Source organism: Eptesicus fuscus, chromosome 3 (genome assembly GCF_027574615.1).
Source record: "Eptesicus fuscus isolate TK198812 chromosome 3, DD_ASM_mEF_20220401, whole genome shotgun sequence".
Taxonomy (NCBI): domain Eukaryota; kingdom Metazoa; phylum Chordata; class Mammalia; order Chiroptera; family Vespertilionidae; genus Eptesicus; species Eptesicus fuscus.
In genome coordinates this window covers 113,624,038-113,639,276 of record NC_072475.1, presented here as the reverse complement: position 1 = coordinate 113,639,276, position 15,239 = coordinate 113,624,038, and the positions used below count along the sequence as shown (strand labels likewise).

Genomic DNA, 15,239 nt, shown 5'->3' with positions numbered 1-15,239 from the left:
ACCAATCAAATTTTTTCCTCTTAGGAACTTGGAGTTGAGAATATGACCCAGTAAGTCTCAGCTGGTCTTTTGAAGAGAGAACAGAATCTCAGGAGCTGGAACATGTTCACCTTCTGCTCAGACATGCACCGAGAAGCATCAAAGTCTAGTCTTCAGGGGAAAAAGGAGCAGATATTCAGAGCTTTCCACTTGTTGGCTCTTCTCCCCTAACACCACTTTCCTCACTCCTCTATTTGTATACACTGTCCTCCCAACCCTCTTAAGCCAACTTGAGTTTTTTTTAAATTTATAACCAAAGAGATTTAACTAACAGGCCCTTTTGCTGGAACATACCACTGGTACCTGTAGGTTGCTACACAACTTTTCCTTTCTTCCTCTCACCCTACTTCCCTCCCTGCCTCCTTCCTTCTTTTTCTCTCTCTTCCTTAATTTCTCTTAATTCCATTTCCCTCCCAAGACTGCATTATGATTGTGCATTCAGGTTATAGAGAATCTGTGTTTTAATGCAAAGCCATTTTCTTGCTAGGAAACCCATAGCTACAAACCCTCAGCTTTGAAGTGTAAATTAAACTGAAGGGTGTACCTTCCAGAATATAGTTTACAATCTATTATCTGAAGGAAAAAAAACAAGGTCATTGTTCTTCCCTAAAGGCAGCCTCCTCTTAGTTAACTATGTAGGTCTAGTTCCATTTGCTTGATTGTCAACAGCTGCTTTCACTGGGAAGGGAATAACAAGCACTCAGAAGTCAAAGGAAATCCAAAGGGGGTTGTGACCTTTCACATGAGTTTCTTTATCTTCTTTCAAGATTCTTTAATACAGAAGAAAAGAGACTTGACAGTCCCCTCATCTGTTATTCAAGGAGAGTTAAAATGCAGTGCATTTGTTTAAATATATTTGGTAAATCTCCACTCAGATTCAAGTACTCTTGCTTCTCATGGCAAAGGGAAAATAATAAAAACTTGGAATTAGTGCAAATTTTTAGAAATAGGAGAATGGTTGGATAAACTATGATACATCCACACTTTAGAAAGTTGAGTGACTTAAAGTGACATGTGTTTATTAAAAAAAAAATGTCTTAAAGTGACATGTGTTTACCTTCCTCACAAATAAATCTCTCTCTTTCCATAATTTTTAGCTGGGCGCATAGCTCCAGGGAAAAGACTACATTTCCCAGCTTTCCTTGCAGCAAGGTGTAGCCCTGTAACCAGATCCTGGTTAATGAGATATGATGCTGAAAAGGAGGGGTGGGATATATTCTTTCTTCTTTCTTTTCTCCATTTTACTTCCTGGAACATGGCTCTGATGGCAAACAACTTAGGCCAGGTGGATGAGGGGTACTGCTTGGGGAGAGTGGGCAACAAAATGGAAAATCTTGGATGCTTGGCTCATTGTGTGGAGCAGAGTTACCTATGGATTGCTAAATCAAGTAGAAAGGAACTTCAGTCTTCTTAATTTGGATCTCTCTTACCTGTAGCTAGACTTATAACCCAATTTAATACCTATTTTAGTGGGCAAAAGAATTCACTGGTAGAGTAATGTTTATAATATATCATTTAAAAATATCTGTGAAGGAATTTGCCATATATATAGTATATGGGAAGATATATGACCAAGCTTATAACTTTGATTTCCCAAGAGGTATGGTGAGGGGAAAGTGTTTACACTTTTCTTTTAAAAATATTTTTTTTTTCCTTTTCAACATATAACAATCAAAAAAGTTTTTTAATTTATAGAAAAACACTTATTTCAAGTCTTCCTGAAGTGGGATAACTATTGTGATGGTGCTTATTTAAGCCATGCAGTTAAACACTTTGGGGGTAAAAGTTCCAGAGCAGAAGCCCAGACTGCTGCTCTGCCATGGCAGGGTGCTATATCTGTCGAGATATTTATGTTTGTGGGTCATTCCTACAAACTTCTTTCTGGATAGAGGCCCTGCTAGCTCTTTTATGTGATTGGGTAAATGTTGTTGGGAAGATGGGTTATTTTTATTAAAAAACAAAGAGGAGCTATTGTGTTTTGCTAAAAATTTTCTCTTGATTTGCTTCCACTGTGGAGTAATTGTGGGAAGAAGTGAACAGAATGAGGGAGGGAAATTATAAGCTGTGGGAAGACATTTCCCTAGTGACTTCTCGTTAGCTGATCACCTGGCCAAAGTTCAGGGAGAGAAGGGGTGTCAGATAACTCTGACTTTACTCTCCAGAATGTAGATAATAACATCACCCACAGGATGTGGTGACATTTACATATTTGCTGGTATGGAAATAAAACTCCGGAAAACAGAGGCTTCAGAACCAGTAACCAGCAGCAAAGGCTTTCAAATGCCCTTTATGAGCAATTTGTTCAGAAAAAAAAATCTTTTTTTGTACTTCACCAAATCTCTTCATTTCTCTAAGGAAAGAATGAATGCCATAGGTAAGTGGCCTTGTTCTCCACCTTTTTCGTTTGGTCCTGCTGACGCAGCCCGGTCATCAGCCTCCCGCCCACTCTCTCCTTGAGACCGAGCACCATGCCTTCAATTAAATTGCAGCGTTCTGATGGAGAGATATTCGAAGTTGATTTTGAAATTGCCAAACAATCTGTGACTATCAAGACCATGTTAGAAGATTTGGGAATGGATGATGAAGGCGATGATGACCCAGTTCCTCTATCAAATGTTAATGCAGCAATATTGGAAAAGGTCATTCAGTGATGTGCCCACCACAAGGATGACCCTCCTCCTCCTGAGGACGATGAGAACAAAGAAAAGCAAACAGATGATATTCCGGTTTGGGACCAAGAATTTCTCAAAGTTGACCAAGGAACACTATTTGAACTAATTCTGCAAACTATTTAGACATCAAAGGTTTGCTTGATGTTACATGCAAGACTGTTGCCAATATGATCAAGGGGAAAATCCCTGAAGAGATTCGCAAGACGTTCAATATAAAAAATGACTTTACTGAAGAAGAGGAAGCCCAGGTATGCAAAGAGAACCAGTGGTGTGAAGAGAAGTGAAAAGTTGTGCCTGACACTGTAACACTGTAAGGATTGTTCCAAATACTAGTTGCACTGCTCTGTTTATAATTGTTAATATTAGGCAAACAGTAGACAAATGCAGCAGCAAATCAATTGTATTAGCAGAATATTGTCTTCATTGCATGTGTAGTTTGGGTACAGATTCCAAACCTATGGCTGAGTTTCTTCCAGTATGATCAAAAGTATCTTTTTTCTTTGCTCTGAATAAAACTGAATTGTGGGTTCTCTCTAGAAAGTGGCATTTTGGGCTTCCCCTCTTTTTGCAAAGCAATTTCTGCCTGGTTAATTGTCTAGTTAACTTTAGTTTAGTGACGTTTTTAAAGTTGGCATTGTAAATAAAAAAAAACTTGCAAAAGTTTTCTGAAATAGAATTAACAATGCATTATCTTTATTCATGAGTGGGGAGCTGGAAAAGGCTACTTGAGGTAAATGTTCTGAGTGGGATTATTAGGATGTCTTCCAGCTTCCCGGAGTCAAGGAATACCACTGGTATTGATTAGCCCATATGTAGCAGGGCTTTCTTAATTGAATCTGAGGACTTGTTTTTGCATTTTTAATCCTATGTTGGTTAGAGACTCAGTAACTACTCAGTTTGTGGTTTGGGAGAAAATATAACTATGCAGTTGTTAGCTTTTCAATTAAAAAAGACAACCCTTGTGGTATGTCATCTTTTTATAATCAGTGATCCCATATGGGCAAAACTATTTACACTACTTGCATGTAAAAAAAACCAAAATTTAAACTTTAACATTAAAATGTGTGGCAAAACCCAGAAAAAAAAAAAAAAGAATGAATGCCATAGACCATAGTTTGACAAAAGTTAAAACTTCACTATTTACACTATTTAAGAGCTAATTAAAATTTTCCACTTGAGCAAGAAAAAGGAAAACCAATAGCTTCCTTTGGTTTTTCAGCTCTTGGTAAAATGGAAAAAATAATCACTGAGAAGGGAAGGGTATAGCAAAACATCTTTTTCAGGGCCCAAATAAAAGCTATTATAATGTACAGTATTAAATAAATTCTGAATAGTATCATTAATTTGATATAAGTGGAGGTGTTTGAAATAGTAGAAAGAATATGAAATATGGAAGCAGTTAGATGTGAGCTCAAATCCTTGATTTTTCCAAGGCTTCAAGACCATGGTATTCACTTACATCAGAAAGTGAGGTATGAGACCACCATGAAGGAATTGCAAGGAAGTGTTCAAAACCACTCTCTTATTCCCTCAGCCATCCTATCTAACAAAAGAGTAATATGCAAATTAACCATCACTCTGCTACACCCACAAGCCACGCCCTTAAGCCATGCTCACCAGCCAATCAGGAGCAAATATGCAAATAAACCCAACCAAGATGGCTACGGCCACAGAGAGCAGGAGGGAGGCTTGGGTTTCCCTGGCAATGGAGGAAGCCAAGCTTTCCCCACACCCTGGCTGGCCCAGGCCTCCACTTAAGGCTACAAAGTTTCAATTATAGAAGGTAAATTAATCCCAACAGAAATGGCTGCCACCACGGAGAAAGCAGGAGGCTTGGCTCTGCTCTAGGCTACAAACTTTCAATTGTAGAAGATAAATAAACCCCAGATACCAGGGCCTCTGCTTGGGTCACCAGGGGGCATGGCCGGCCTGCAAACCACCACAGGCCCCTCACCCAGGCCATCCCATGCCCCAAGGGAACTCCCACCCTGATCCGGAACATCCTTCAGGGCAAACCACTCAGCCCCCACTCATGTACCAGGCCTCTATCCTATCGAATAAAAGAGTAATATGCAGATTGACCATCACTCTAACACAAAAGATGGCTGCCCCCATGTGGTCAAAGATCCTGCCCACATGTGGACACAAGATGGCCACCACAAGATGGCCAGCCGGGGAGGGCAGTTGGGAGGGACAAGGCCTGCAAGGGAGGGCAGTCGTGCGCAATCAGGCCAGCAGGGGAGGGCAGTTGGGAGGGACCAGGCCTGCAAGGGAAGGCAGTTGGGGGTGATCAAGCCTGCAGGGGAGGGCAGTTAGGGGTGACCAAGCTGGCAGAGGAGGGAAGTTGGGGGAGACCAGGTCTGCAGGTAAGGGCAGTTGGAAGGTACCCAGGCCTGCAGTGGAGGGCAGTTAGGGGCAAACAGGCTGGCAGGGGAGCAGTTAGGCATCAATCAGGCTGGCATGGGAGTAGTTAGGGGTGATCAGGCTGGCAGGCAGAAGCAGATAGGGGCAATCAGGAAGGCAGGCAGGTGAGCAGTTGGGAACCAGCAGTCCTGGATTGTGAGAGGATCAGGCCTACATGGGCAGTTGGACAACCCTCAAGGCATCCCAGATTGGAGAGGGTGCAGGCTGGGCTGAGGGACAACATCCCCCCCCCCCCGTGCACGAATTTCATGCACCGGGCCTCTAGTCCTATATAATAAGTAGGTAATATGCAAATTGACCCTCACACCTTTGCACAAGATGGCCACCCCCATGTGGTCAAAGATGGCTGCCGCAAGATGGCCAGCAGGGGAGGGTAGTTGTGGGTGACCAGGCCAGCAGGGGAGGGCAGTTGAGGGTGACCAGGCTGGCAGGAGAGGGCAGTTAGGGATGACTGGGTCAGCAGGAGAGGGCAGTTGGGGGCAACTGGGCTGGCAGGGGAGGGCAGTTGGGGGTGACCAGGCTGGCAGGGAAGAGCAAGTTAGGGGGGACTGGGCTGGCAGGGGAAGGCTGTTTGGGGTGACCGGGCCTGCAGGGGAAGACAGTTGGGAGGGACCAGGCCTGAAGGGGGTGGCAGTTGGGGGTGACTGGGCTGGCAGGGGAGGGCAGTTGGGGGGGGGGGGACCAGGCCTGCAGGGGAGGGCAGTTGGGGGTGATCGGACTGGCAGGGGAGCAGTTAGGTGTCTACCAGGCTGGCAGGGGAGTGGTTTGCAGTGATGGTGAACCTACGACACGTGTGTCAGCACTGACACGCCTAGCCATTTCTGATGACACGCGGCTGCTGAGGCAACCACATGCCGAGGATGAAACATTTGCGAAATAATGTTTTTTCCTCAAAGTGACACACTACCCGAGTTATGCTCAGTTTTTTGGTGAAGTTTGACACATCAAGCTCAAAAGGTTGCCCATCACTGGGTTAGGGGTGATCGGTCCAGCAGGCAGAAGTGGTTAGGGGCAATGGGAAGCACAGGCAGGTAGGCAGGCAGGTGAGTGGTTGGGAGCCAGCAGTACACTGGCAGTCAGACAGCCCCTGAGGGGTCCCAGATCGGAGAGGGTGCAGACTGGGTTGAGGAACACCCCCCTCCCAGTGCACGAATTTTGTGTTCTGGGCCTCTAGTTAAAGATATAAAAGTGTTGAATAGAAATTAGAAGAAAATTTTTGTTTGGAAAGGTGGAAGATTTTTATTTTACTTTAGGTCTTCACTGGGGCCAGCAGTGGGTTTGACATTTGTCCCCATGGTGGGTGCTTGAGTCATGCCTGAAGCATAGAAGAGTAAAGGACTGCTGTTGCTTTACTTTGCTGACAAAGGAGTGAAAAGGTGCTGCAAAAGGTTTTACTTTCACTCCCCAAGTTGATTGGGACAAAGAATATATTTCTGTTTTATCAGATGTTGCCATGAGTGTGAGAAAAATGATGAGGGTTGTCTTAGATATCAAGCAGGAAGGCTGCTGGAAGGCAAAGTGGACCCAGCAGAGAGTTTGTGGGGGTATGCTGGGCCAATTTATATGGGAAAAATCCAGTGTTAGGCAGAGTCTCTGAAGAACCCACAAGAGTGCCCTTGAAATAGTTAGTTGTGTATGACTGCCAGTCCTGGGAAGCACTGGTGTCGATGGCACTGACTGGCAGGTGGGGCATAATGTCTGAAGAAGACTCAAAGGGTCCCTCATTCCAGTGCTTACAAACCCACAGATTATTCTAGGAAGTGGGTAAAGCAGCACCAGCATTACCTCAAGGATATACCTCTCAACCCGAAGTCTGCATCACAGCCAAGGGCAAGGAAGGGGCACAAACTCTAGCTATCTTCCTCCTGCAGGAACCATTGCTGTATGCCTGGGAGCCAGGCAGCCCAGAGCAGAGCCTTGGCTGAGGATTCCATACACTACACCTCAGGTAGGTGTATCCTTACTATGTCCCAGCGGTGAAACTTGTTTGGGGGATCTCATGAAGACCAGGTGCAAATCATCCTCACTGTTATCAATAAACAGTGCTGATGAGATGGTACGAATTACCCCGGTCTGGACACATGGTTCTCAGGTGACACTATTAATCATGCCTTCTGGTGCCATTTCTTATTTGAGCAGATCAGTGCAGATACATTCCAGGATTGCTGGAATTAACCAACATGTGAAGTATCTGTATCGTGAGGATGTTTCTGCCCCTTAGCTCTCCCTACACTCTAAGCCTAGAAGATGGAGACACTGCCTAGAGAGTGGAGAAGGATAGAAGCTCATGGTGAAGACACAGAGAAGGAGTTGATCACACCTATTTCCTTTTCAAAACATGTCTGACAGAAAAAAAGATTTAATTATAAATGGAGTTGAATTCTGTGACTAGTACATAGGACTAGATATTTTAATTTCGACCTGAGACTGTTTGCATAACTACAAGTAGCTGGAAAAGGAAATATGTGTGTGTGTGTGTGTGTGTGTGTGTGTGTGTGTGTGTGTGTGTGTGTCTATATTGGTGATGATTGACCATAAAACCATAAGACTTGCCTTAAATTTTATCTAGTGGGCAGGGGAAAAATTAGCCCCACAGAATGGGTTTCAATAGATAGGAGAAAATGATCAAGTCATTTGTTAATTATACCACAGGACTTTGATTTTCTTAATGTATAGCTTATATATGAATATCAAAGGTGAAATTGGACAAATGTTAAGGAATGTCCGAGAAAAATTAGAGAAGTTACAAACCTAACTAGAAATGAACACTGCCATCTTTTTGTTTTCTTTTATTTTTTATTTTAAAATATATCTTTACTGATTTCAGAGAGGAAAGGAGAGGGAGAAATAGATAAAAACATCAATGATGAGAGAGAATCCTTGGTTGGCTGTCTCCTGCATGTCCTACCCTCCCCCCTCCCCCACTGGGTATGAGCCCGCAACCTGGGTTTGTGCCCTGACCGAGAATCAAACCGTGACCTCCTGGTTCATAGGTCAACACTCAACCATGGAACCACCATGGCCGGGCCCTTTTTATTTTCTTAATAAAGCAAAATGTTTACATATACCATTTGGCTTGATGATGAAGGAAAAGAGATTAAGATACCAGTTTTATGAGTTTAAGAGCTGGTTTGCAGGATTGAGAGATATATTGAACTGTTGGGAAGATTGTAGGATTGACATGTGAAATATGCTCTTCTAGGTCATTAAGTCATGTGACCAGAAGCAAAATGACAGCCCCATCCTCCTTTGCTGTTTGGGGCTGTGTGTCTGGATTCAGGCCATCTGCTGAGGGCAGAAGTGGCATGAGCCACTTACAGTCCTGAATCTTAAGTCAGGTGGATGCTCCACATTTTTTTTTCTTTGCTACTGTGATGTTTAGAGGTCATGATTTCTACGTGGAGACAAGACATGGGACGTTCAGCTGACCTGTACAGAGCTCTGTGTGGGCAGGTTCAGTCAGAGAGATATTGGGTTACACTATCCTGACTAATATGTGGGAGAAAGACTATGAAGAAAGAAAGAAGCAGGGATGTGAAGCAGTTTTCATAAACAAAGGTCGAAACTTGGAGTTCATATTTCTTTTAGATCAATATTTGTTGAAAAGAAAAGGGGATAGGCTAAGAATGAAGAAATGACATTAAATAAATTTACCTTGTGGTTACATTAAAAAACTTTTATAAAAGAATAAACGTATATACAGAACTGTACAAACATCATGCAATTTTCACAAACTGAACATACCCATGTATCAAGCACACAAATGAAAAAGCAAACAAAAAAACATACCAGAGTATTACTAGGACCCTTGAGGCTGTCTTCATGGCCCTGTTCAGTCACAAGCCACAGGAGTGCACCATCCCCACTTTCAGTGCCATAGTTGTACCTTGACCTCTGCTTGAACATGTGGGTAAAAAAGAATCTCATTCCCCAGTCCCACTTACTTTCCACATTACTCACAAACTCTGGACATCTTAAAACTCCTTAATTTTCTAGTTTCCATAACTAGTAAAAAAAAAGTTAAGAGGATTGAATGAAATAACTATCAATCTGATTTTAATTCTTAATGAATTTCATTTTAATGACTTTTATTTTCTTTGAATAAAATTATACATTTTGTATGTCCACAAAAATGTATAAAATTAGTTATATATATTACCAAAAAGAACACTTATTACATTTTTAAAGGTGGAGATTTTATGAGGCAAATTGTATATTCAGAATCCAATATAATTAAAAACAAATACTGGAAAGTAAACAAAATATCACTACACAGAGAATAAGAATAAATAGAAAACACTTTGTATAATCAAAAATCAAAACTGAATTTACAATATATTTAAAAAGCAATGAAAATAATACTTTATACTAAAACCTTATAGTCATTTCAAAAGCTATTATCATAGAAAAATTCATAGCCTTAAATGTATTTATTGTTTATAGAACTAAAATCAAGCATAGAAAAATATAATAAACCAAAGTAAACCAGGAAATAAGGATTGTCATATTTCATTGCCTCTAAGACCCACTTTTTTTTTTATTTTGACATCTCTGAAATCAGAATGTGTCTTCAATTTATGTTGACTGTGTAGCAGTGTGACCTTGTTGTTGTCTGTACACATAAGAATGTGGCTGATTTCCTGGGCTGTGACTGAAACCCTTTGGCACGCCAGTCAAAAATCCACTTAAACACTATTTGAAGAAGGAGTATGGATACTGGTTGAAATCTATGTATTTTGAATGACACGTCCAGTGAGAGAGAACCAGCATCGATGGTTGCAGAATGAATAGCAGCAATTTGGAAGAGAATCTTGGAAACAGTGGATCTCTCCTTTGAGAAACACTATGTCCCCAGCACAGAGCACAGAACTGAAGTGAATGGGGACATTGATCACCAAGTGGATGGTGATTTAAATGAGCTTGACTCTCAATGAGAAGACATATGAAAAATGTTTTAGGCATTTCATATTTCCCTTTTAAAGATGGATAAAAGGAATATATGATTTAAATTTATGTCTCATAAACCTAAAAGAGTTTGTCTAATAAGTACAAAATAAACATTCTAAGTGATAAGGCCTTATGCACTAAATTCTGTGAAAGTGTTTTATTTTTCTTAGTGATATTCAAAATAAGTATGAAATATGGTAACACAGCCAAAAGCTAATGTTAACAAAATATAAAACTGAGTAAAATGTATAAGTAAATATAAAAACAAGATTTTTTGAGGAGATTACTAATATCCTATAAAATAAAAGAGTAACATGCAAATTAACCATCACTCCGCTACACCCACAAGCCACGCCCACCAGCCATGCCCACCGGCAATCAGGAGCAAACATGCAAATAAACCCAACCAAGATGGCTACGGCCACAGAGAGCAGGAGGGAGGCTTGGGTTTCCCCGGCAATGGAGGAAGCCAAGCTTTCCCCACACCCTGGCCAGCCCAGGCCTCCGCTTAAGGCTACAAAGTTTCAATTATAGAAGGTAAATTAATCCCAACAGAAATGGCTGCCACCACGGAGAAAACAGGAGGCTTGGCTCCGCTCAAGGCTACAAAGTTTCAATTGTAGAAGATAAATAAACCCCAGATATCAGGGCCTCCGCTTGGGTTGCCAGGGGGCGTGGCTGGCCTGCAAACCACCACAGGCCCCTCGCCCAGGCCACCCCATGCCCCAAGGGAACCCCCATCCTGATCTGGGACACCCTTCAGGGCAAATCAGCTGGCCCCCACCCATGCACCAAGCCTCTATCCTATCTAATAAAAGAGTAATATACAGATTGACCATCACTCCAACACACAAGATGGCTGCCCCCATGTGGTCAATGATCCTGCCAACATGTGGACACAAGATGGCCACCACAAGATGGCCAGCAGGGGAGGGCAGTTGGGAGGAACCAGGCCTGCAAGGGCGTACAGTTGGGGGTGATCAAGCCTACAGGGAGGGCAGTTAGGGGTGACCAGGCCGGCAGAGGAGGGAAGTTGGGCGCAAACAGGCTGGCAGGAAAGCAGTTAGGCATCAATCAGGCTTGCAGGGGCGTGGCTAGGGCAGTGATGGGCAACCTTTTGAGCTTGGTGTGTCAAACTTCACCAAAAAACTGAGCATAACTCGGGTAGTGTGTCACTTTGAGGAAAAACACTATTTTGCAAATTTTTCATCCTCGGCATGTGGCCGCCTCAGCGGCCACGTGTCATCAGAAATGGCTACACGTGTCAGTGCTGACACACGTGTCATAGGTTCATCATCACTGGGTTAGGGGGTGATTAGGCTGGCAGGCAGAAGTGGGTAGGGACAATCAGGAAGGCATGCAGGCATGCAGGTGGGATCGGGCCTAAACGGACAGTCGGACATCCCTTGCAGGGTCCCAGATTGGAGAGGGTGCAGGCTGGGCTGAGGGACAACCCCCCACCCCGTGCACGAATTTCGTGCACTGGGCCTCTAGTGTATATATAAACATTTCTTGAGCACAATTAAGAAAAAAGCAAAATCATCCAAGATTAGGAGTTAGAAGAGAGAGCTACAGAGAAGGCAGAGTAAAGCAGTAAGACAATATCACATGCAATTTATTGGCAGTCTATTTGAAAATCAAATATGATTATATATCTATGGGAGAGATCAACCAAAGGACTTGTGTGCATGCATGTGAGCCTAACCAATGGTTAAGGACAACAGGGGGATGGGGGCATGTGTGGGGAGGGGTGTGGGATGGGAATGGGGGGATGAGGACAAATATGTGATACCTTAATCAATAAATTAAAAAAAAACAAAAAACAAAAAATTCTAGTTAAAAAATTCTTAGAACAATTAACAGAATTTGATAATGTTGGACAGTGCTTTTATTTATTCTAGAAATAAGAACCTAGAAATGAAAATAGGAAAACATTTCATTTATAACACCAATAAAAATGTTAAAAATATGGAAAAAAAACTACAGACCCTATATGAAATAAATGATAATATAAAGTGGAAAATATAAATAAACATCTGAACTTTTAAAACTGGAAAAATTTATGTTCATGTGTGGAAGAGTTATTATTGTACAAAATCAATTATGTCACTATTGATATATGGATGCGATTCCAATTAGAATTCCAATGAGGGCTTTTGGGAGGGATAACTGATTATGATGATCTTCAATTTCATGTGGAGGGAAAAAAATACCTATGAACAGCCAGCAAAAGTGTAAAAAGAGGCCAAGTTAGGAGGCATCTATCTATAAAAAAGCCTAAGCAACTGTCGGAACTTAACAGACGACCAAACAGACTGCGTGGGACAACCAGGCTGGCAGGGGGGTTAGTAATGGGCGACCAAACGACTAAGCAGCAGGCGGCGTGGGGCAACCAGGCCTGCGGGAGGGGGGGACAGTTGGGGGTGATCATGCTGGCAGAGGGCAGTTAGGGGCGACCAGGCCGGTTGGGCAACCAGTGAGGGGTGATCAGGCTGGCAGGCAGGTGAGCGGTTAGGAGCCAGTGGTCCAGGATTGTTAGAGGGATGTCCGACCGCTAGTTTCGGCCTGATCCTGGGGATCGGGCCTAAACTGGCAGATATCCCCCAAGGGGTCCTGGATTGGAGAGGGTGCAGGCTGGGCTGAAGGGACCCTCCCCCTGTGCACAAATTTTGTGCCCGGGGCTTCTAGTCCTATATAATCCAATATAATAAAGAGGTAATATGGAAATTGACCATCACTCCAACACACAAGATGGCCGCCCCCGTGTGGTCAAAACTGGCTGCCCCCATGTGGACACAAGATGGCTGCCACAAGATGGCCAGCAGGGGAGGGCAGTTGTGGGCGATCAGGCCAGCCAGGGAAGGCAGTTGGGAGGGACCAGGCCTGCAAGGGAGGGCAGTTAGGGGGGCAACCAGGCCTGCAGGGGAGGGCAGTTAGGGACAACGAAGCCTGCAGGGGAGGGTAGTTATGGGCAACCAGGCTGGCAAGGGAGGGAATTTAGGTGTGACCGGGCCAGCAGGGGATGGTAGTTGGGGCGATCAGGCCTGCAGGGAAGGACTGTTAGGGGTGACCAGGCCTGCAGGGGAGGGCAGTTGGGGTGACCAGTCTAGCAGGGGAGGGTAGTTAGGGGCAATTGGGCTGGCAGGGGAGCTGTTAAGCGTCAATCAGGCTGGCAGGGGAGTGGTTAGGGGGTAATCAGGCTGGCAGGCAGAAGCAGTTAGGGGCAATCAGGCAAGCAGGCAAGCGAGCGGTTGGGAGCCTGCCATCCTGGATTGTGAGAGGGATGTCTGACTGCCTGTTTAGGCTTGATCTCACTGTGATTGGGCCTAAATGGGCATTCAGACATCCCTCGTGGGGTCCCAGATTGGAGAGGGTGAAGGCTGAGCAGAGGGACACACACACACACACACACACACACACACACACACATACACACACACCTGTGCATGAATTTCGTGCACCAGGCCTCTAGTCTATATACATAAGAGCTTAGCAACCAGAGCAGTGGAATGACCAGAATGACCAGAATAACTGGTGGTTATGACATGCACTGCAGCATCCAACCAGCTGAATCTGGGCCCTAATCAGGCCTCCGCACCCTGGTCATTCCCACCCCCCAATTCGCCCCCAACCCTGATCATAGGCAGGGCCGGCCAACTCCCTGTGGCCCCTCCCCCTGACTGGCCCCACCCCCAATTGCCTCCCCCTGGATCGGGGGAGGGGCCAGCTGGCCCATCACCCATGGCCCCTTCCCCCCACCAGCCCAGCCTGATGGGCTCCTGTCAGGGTGGGCTGGCCAGACCCCACCCATGCACAAATTTGTGCACTGGGCCTCTAGTTTGCTTTATTAGGTATTAACACATGGAAAAGCCACCATAGTAAATTAGCATGTGATACCAGCTTAGGAACAACTATACATATTAGGACACAGATGGACAACTCAGAAATACATTTTACTTTATACGAGTATTTATGAAAAAGAGGTATTTCAATTCAATGTGTGAAGAATGATTTATTTAACAAATAATGTGAGTACAACAGGCTCTCCATCTGGAAGAAAATCCAAGAGGACTTGTATCTAGTATCATTTATTAAAATAAATTCCAAATCCATTAAAGCAATGAGGCTTGCAGGGTCTCTTTAAAACTTATGGACCTCATATTTTGTAACTTTTTTGGCTACCACATCTCAAGTCACCCCATCCCAAATCCTCACAGGATGAAAGGGCAGCTGGATGATGGAGCTTAGAAGGGAAGGCTTTCAAAGCAATAGAGGAAGAGAACAGATGCTGAGTAGGCAAAGGGTAGTGCCTGCTAAAGAAAGCCAGTGAGGGAAAGAGAGAGAGAGAGAGAGAGAGAGAGAGAGAGAGAGAGAGAGATTACATTGGAATATTTATTTTTGTCTGGGATCAGTAGCTGTTACTACAAGACAGGATAGCTTCTGGCCAGGCTTTTATGATGGTGCTGAAGCTGCCCCTAGAAGGACAGGGAGACTGACTTCTATTTCAGAAGCTGAGGGGAAAGAGTCTAAAAGTAGTATCTAGGAGCCCCCAGATTTTCTAGACCAGCTCTTCATAGGAAGAAAAATAAATGTAATTACTGTTGCCTCTTTCTTCATACCTATGTACTTTGAAAAAAGTGGGGGAATAAAAGCCAACAAACTAAGCAGAAGGCTGACCGTTTTCTTCACCACATAGATGTGGGGTCATTAATCATTTCCCCAGAAGCTGGCAGAGGAGGACACCCAGGTCAGGTGTTTGAAAGTGAGCAGGTAAGGCCCCTGGATAGTTGGTCTTGAGAAAATCCTGTCTCTGGTACTTCTGCATCCAGTCATGAGAGACAGGCCAGGCCTCATCTGAGAGACAGTGGACATGGAGAGGAATAAAGATCAGGGCTGGCTGGACAGCAGAGCCCAGGAGAGGCACATCCACTGCTTGCTAAGTCCTGTCAGAGGCTGGGAGAGCAGCTGGCCTGAACTGAGGACCCCAAGAGAGAAAAGGAGCACTCAGCCATGCTGGTCAGAATGTGAAGGACATTTGAACTTGGATTCTGAGGCGAAGAATTGCTGCAGCTACAGATAACCATGCGGAGGATGAGAGGAGCTAGGAGGGTAGAGAAGGGTTCTCCAGATGCAAGTAACCATTCCCCAGGCCAGTGA

General features: G+C 44.1%; 1 pseudogene; it reads left to right on the top strand.

The window, feature by feature from the left end:
• Positions 1 to 2,507: 2,507 nt before the first annotated feature.
• On the top strand, positions 2,508 to 3,114 carry LOC103304335 (S-phase kinase-associated protein 1-like; annotated as a pseudogene).
• The last annotated feature ends 12,125 nt before the right edge of the window (positions 3,115 to 15,239 follow it).